The sequence below is a fragment of the Lutra lutra genome, chromosome 12, assembly GCF_902655055.1.
Source record: "Lutra lutra chromosome 12, mLutLut1.2, whole genome shotgun sequence".
NCBI classification, from domain to species: Eukaryota; Metazoa; Chordata; class Mammalia; order Carnivora; family Mustelidae; genus Lutra; species Lutra lutra.
The window spans coordinates 66,430,713-66,436,955 of record NC_062289.1 but is presented as its reverse complement, the minus strand read 5'-3'; positions in this window follow the sequence as shown (position 1 = coordinate 66,436,955).

Below are 6,243 nucleotides of genomic sequence, written 5' to 3'. Positions count from 1 at the left end.
CGGAGAGCCAGTCTGGTCTCAGGTCTCCTGGGCACGCTCAGGCAGGGAGGGGGAAGGGCTGTTAGAATTTACCAGGTAATCCTCACACAGCCCTGGGAGCCCCATTTCACAGAGGACTAAACAACCACTTGAACAGAGAGGCTAAGTACCTGCCCCAGGTCACATAACCGGTATAAGCGGCAGAAATAAACTTAAATCCCAGGTCTGACTACAAAATTCATGCTCTCATGATGACCTGTTTCAACCAGACCAAAAAGGATGAAATAATACGAGGTAGGTCCCCACCACTCCACTCAAGAAATGAAACATGACGATGACAGTGAAAGCCCTGGCCCCTCCCCTACATTATTATCCTGTTTCCCACACCCAGAAACATCCACTCTCCTTCATTGGGTTCCACTGCACATCTTTCTGCCTTCGCTACACAGATCCACATTAAGTATTTCTAAGCCAACATGGACTTGCTTTGGGCTGTATTACGCGGCTCCATCAGTCAGAGGTCCTCTATCCCGGCCGCACAGCAGAGACACTGAAGGCACTTCGAAAAGCATCAAAGCTTAACCCCATCCCCAGAGACTCTGGGGGGATCCAGGCAGTAGTCCCCCAGGGGCTCTTATGGATAGCCAGGGCTAAACACCACCAAAATAAACCCAAAAGCCCATCCCTATCCACACCAGTGTCTTCCTCTCTCCTACACACTTTGCTCTGTGCTATGGGCTGAGGGTAGAGCAGTGCCTGTGTTGTGCCTAAGGAGGCCAAGAGCATGGATGCTGTTGGTCCTCATGACCAGTGGGTGGAAAGAGGCCAGGGAGAGAACCACAATGGTAGAGAAGGAAAAATACTGTCTCTCCTGTCTTTACTGAGGCTTCTTAGGAACTGAGCTTTGGGTGCTGCGTACATGGGTGTAGGCTTTGGAGCTAGGGAGGGACAGGACCAGGGGCTAAGGAAAGGCCCCCAGGTACTACCGATCCCCAAGTGCTCTTAGGGACAACCCGGAGCCTGGCTCCAGAGCCCAGACACTTCAACCTCCTCAGGTCCCCATAGGGCCCAGGATCCTACCTCCATACCACCCCATGCAGGCTCCCACTGCGAGTCATGCCTGCAGAATAAGAGCACATGCATAGAAATAAACAGATGCACCTGTCACTCCCCGACCACAGGAGAATACACGTGTGTACACGTGGGCTCACACATGGGCAAAGCCTACCTCAACATAGTAAGTGCCCACAGCAGCAGCAGCAGCATAAGGTCGACATGAAGCCTGGCCCAGCCCCATGGAGTGCACATATGTCTGCCCCGGGTCAGGCTGCCAGTGGTTCTACCGGGGTTGCTCTGAGCCCTACAGCTCCGCCCCAGGGGCCCCTCTGCCTTCCTCATGTTCTGCCCAAAGGGCTAAGAGTGGATGGCCTGCTACATTCTGACCCGTCCTGAGCACAAGGGTCTCATCGCAGAACTGATTCTGGTGATGGCCCAAGCCCCTCTCCATGGCAGCAATGGCCAGAGCCCCCAGGGAGGCCTGTGGGCAGAAGCCTGGGGGATCGGCCCAGGTTCTGGTTTGGTATCACTGGTTGTCATGAGAGACAGGCCCTCTGGAAGCTTCCCCTTTCCTTCCTCCACTTGAAATTCTTCCTTTGTGGCTCTCCCCACTTGTATTAAAATCCTTCCCTCTAGGAGACCTCACACAAAATGCTCTGGGCTCCAGAGAACCAGGACGAGACGCAGAACCTCAGTTCCACAGGTGCTGACAAGGGGCAAGCAAGCTCTGGTGACAAACTGCAGCAGAGCAGGGATGAGGGACAGCCTGGAGAGTAAGAGGAAATGAGTGATGATGTCCCTGGATCGACCTGGCTGGGACTCAGCATCCCAGAGCTGGGACCATAGTCTTCTTTTCAACCGTGATGGGTAAACAGGAACTGGTGGCTCTCAGGAGCCAAGTGCCTGGGGAGCAGGAATGGTTCTGTGCAGCCCACCCCGACGCTTGACTAAAGGAACTGTGTGTCATGTAACACTGGGCATGGCTGCCCCAGGGGCAACCCAAGATCCTGGGGTGGGCCCCAGTGCTGCCTGAGCCCGGCAACAGCCCTCTAAGATGGGAGAGGTTTCTCAGGTGTTGGTGGGGACTGAGGTCGGCTGTGAGACAAGCCACTTCCTCCCGGGTCTCTACTTACTCGGCAAAGTGAATGGTGCTGTGTAAGAGAGTCAGATCATCACCTCTCTGCCCTCCCCACACCAACCCCTCCTCTGTCCCTAGGCGCCCCTCACTACAGCTGTCACTCATCATTAGCAGTGACTGTCACTGTTGGAACAGCCCCCATCAGGCTGCAGAGCCAGGATGGGGCAGGAAAATGTCAGATGACTCAGACAACCTCAAAGGCCAGGGATGGAAACACAGAACCTGTAGCCTAGGTACAGGAGGCACCATTCTACACGGCTCTGCCCTGACCCTCTCCTCGGCCAGAGGAGAAAGAGCAGCTCAGCAGAGCTTTTCCACAAGCCCCCAGCCCTCCCATTCATCAGGCTGAGAGAAGGGCCGGGTGCAGAGAGGCCAGGCTGGGGTATCACCAGCACGAGGCTGGGGAGGAGACAGGTGAGACAGACCCAGTGTACCCGTATTCTCTGACAGAGGGATTTCTCCCTGCTGGTGGAAAAGGCTTCACATGGAACCATCCACAATTCTTTGCTTTGCCCAAGGGAAGGGGAGTGTGTGTGTGTGTGTGTGTGTGTGTGTGTGTACATGTGATTTTGCAGAATTAGTCATCAGACTAACACCTAATGACCAGCGAACTTAGCAAGGGCTTGGATAAGACGTAGTAGGCTAGAATGTGAGCCTCATCTCCTGACTCTCTGTTCCACTCTCAACAAATTAATGAGCACCTACCGATGCATGCTAAGCCTGGAGGGGTGTGAGCAGGAGTGCACAGGGAGCCAACAACCGACAAAGGAGATTAAGCTAGATGCAGCCAGAGGCGAGGGCCAGGAGTGGGACACGAGTGCGGCGGGGGGGGAGTGTTTCGGAGGAGGAATAAGTTGCATCTGACTGGGCAATCAGGCAGCTGAAGTTGAGTTAGCCTTTTATTTTTTTATTTATTGGACAGAGAGATCACAAGTAGGCAGAGAGGCAGGCAGAGAGAGAGGAGGAAGCAGGCTCCCCACCGAGCAGAGAGCCCGATGTGGGACTCGATCCCAGGACCCTGGGACCACGACCCGAGCCGAAGGCAGAGGCCCTAACCCACTGAGCCACCCAGGCGTCCCTTGAGTTAGCCTTTTAAAGGCCAGCGGTCAACTCTAGGGCCCGTCTCTTCAAGGTATTCAGTAGGAGGTAAGAACAAGGAGAAGCTGAGTAAATGCACACCTGATTTACATCTGCCTACACGGAGGCAATTTTCGAGTTAAAATGTTGTCAGAGGGTTGTCACAGTTTTGATCTTTCCTTTCTGTTCTTTCTCAATCCACCCACATTTTCTAGCTGGGTTGGAAAGGGGAGTGAGGGGGACAGAGCCTGGTTTAGATTCAGATTTTTTGGAATTGTTTTAAAGTTAAACAGGACTTTTTTAAATGATCTAGTTTTCTCTTAGGAAAATTCAGGCCTAGAGCCCAACATCACGACTGTTCCTTCAGGGGCTTTAGAGAGCAGGTCAGGAGTTCTGTGGTCAATCCTAAACGATCTCTTGGTGTTGCAGCTTGATTCTCTTTCCTGTCTAGTTCAGAGATGCCGAATAATCCCTCTGCTCCCTCCTTCCAGCCATCACCCTGCTCCACTGAAACCTAACGGGGACTCAGCACCAGGCTTTCCTGGCCTTGCTCTCGACTTCCTCTCTGACTGTGGGCAGCTCATTCTCTGAGCTGCCACGCCCACTTTCAGATATAACGTGACAGTTTGTGTGAAAGTGCTTCGGAAGGTAGGTGTGACGTAAATGCCCAGGGCTATTAGTTCTATAACAGAAAACACGAGAAGGCAAGCAATCATATGGTTTCAGTGTTCTTGAATACCAGAGTAGAAAGGGGGCCAGAAGGGAAGAAAGACGGAAGGGGAAAGGCCTGCTTACCTGGTTTCTATACTCTGTTCACCGACATGACCCAGCCATCACCAGATAAAGAAATGTGGTGAGTGTGAATTTAAGACAGGCACCGGGTGTCTGGGGGGCCCGGGAAGTGGGTGTGGGAACTGGCCAACCACTTAGGCAAGGAGCGCTGACTACAGATCATTTGCTGTCTTCAGCCCATTCCTGTCCCATATTTTTCATTGAAGTCTTAAATCCTGAGGAACTGGGGCTTATCAAGGAGGTGAACAGAGAAGGGACATAGTAAATGTCTGGGCTGACAGAATCAGGATTCAGAATTACATCAGGGGGCCAGAGAGATAATACTGAGCAAAGATCAGTGTAAAGCCCTCCACTGAGTTAGAGAAAGAAAATGAGCAGGAGAAACCCAGTCATTTCGTGTCAAAACAACATGGACATTTTAGCTGCTAAGTTCAGCATGGGCTAGCCCCGTGGGAAATGCCTGAGAGACAGGGGACCATGGCTTCAAGGGGCATCGCACCACAGTCTCTAGGGGCCCCAGGTTGAAGGAGCTCACTCCCAGCTCATGGCAGAAGACTCAAGCCATCCTCAACACCACAGCTGATCACGGACAAGCTGAAATACCATATGTGACCGTGCCTGCCATGAGGTAGTCGTCTCTGAGCAACACCCAGCAGAACTAACAAATGGCTGAAGGAAAGCAATCAAGATGGCAAGTGTCTGGAAACTGGAAACTGAAGATGGGAGAAGAGGACTTGGTGCTGTGGCAGCAGGTGAGCAAACCAGAACAACCAACAAGGTTCCTGTGTGCTCTTCTGAAGGGCTTGGTTAGAACAACCTGTTGGAGTTCTGTGGCTCACAGAAGCTCCGGTGGAATGACTATGTCGTGGGTGAGGCCACCCCCCCACAGCTGGAGACCCACAGCTGGGTCTTCAGTGTATTCCAAGAGCACTCACGCACTCACGGGCCTGGAAGGGGCCTGGACACCCTTGCGGGCCCTTGAGGAGCTTCCCCTGAACCTCAAGGGCACCAGGTCGGGTAAGGATGGTTCATCTTTCTTGGCCAGAATCACCAGTTTTAGGACCCTAAAAGCAGAAAACAGGAATGGGGGATATGACAGGTGATTAGAAGGAGGGAATGACAAAGTATTAAAAATAATAAAGTGATCACCTGAATTAAGTTTATACAGGTGGGAGGTGACGACCTGGTTGTATCTATGAAATATACCCAAGGCCTGAGTTCCTTCCACCAGAACCACCTCTGGTGACTGTTGTCAACCCAGCCGAAGCACACTGCTGTCTGGGGTGTGGGGGGGAGCTTGATTTATTGGGTCAGTCTGTGGATGTCTGGTAGATAAGCCAGAGGGACTGGGACATGGGTGAGATGACATGACACCCAGCATAGGGTTAAGCAAACTTTGTCAAGTTACAAAATGTTCTCATCCAGTGAATGCCAGAAGGTCGAGTACAGGAGGGTCCTTACCCACCTCCTCCTTTCTACCCTCTACTTCCCATTTGCTGCTTCTAACTTGTTTAATCCTATCAATGGGGGGGGGGGGGTCCCTTGCTTTACCTTCCAATCTGTTGCATCCTGCTAATCCTTCTTCCAAACGTCTTTGGAATCTGCTCCATCAGTTCTACCCACAGTCACACCCAAGTCATGGTATTAGCTGAGGCCTCATCATCCCTCATCCACCTGGATCAACTCCAAACTGACTTCTCTGCATTGGTCTCTTTTTTTTTTTTTTTTTTTTTTTAAAGATTTTATTTATTTATTTGACAGAGAGAAATCACAAGTAAGCAGAGAGGCAGGCAGAGAGAGAGGAGGAAGCAGGCTCCCTGCTGAGCAGAAAGCCCGATGCGGGGCTCGAACCCAGGACCTGGGATCATGACCTGAGCCGAAGGCAGCGGCTTAACCCACTGAGCCACCCAGGCGCCCCTGCATTGGTCTCTTTTTGTCCTAATTCGTTCAGCCCAAAAAGTCAGACAAATCTGCCCTGTGTACACCTCCCATCATGTCCCTTCCTTGCTCCAAAATACTTAGGGGGCCCTAAATGTGCATCAGATCAAGTCTCGCTCTTTGATATGGGGTTCGGGGTCATAGCTTTACCCTCCAGTCTTGTCTCCCTACTTGCCCTGACTGAGCCCAGCTGAATGGCTACCACCTTCTTAATCCATTCCCTCCCCTTCCCTTTTAGGGAGGCCTCTGCTAGGAGGGCTGTC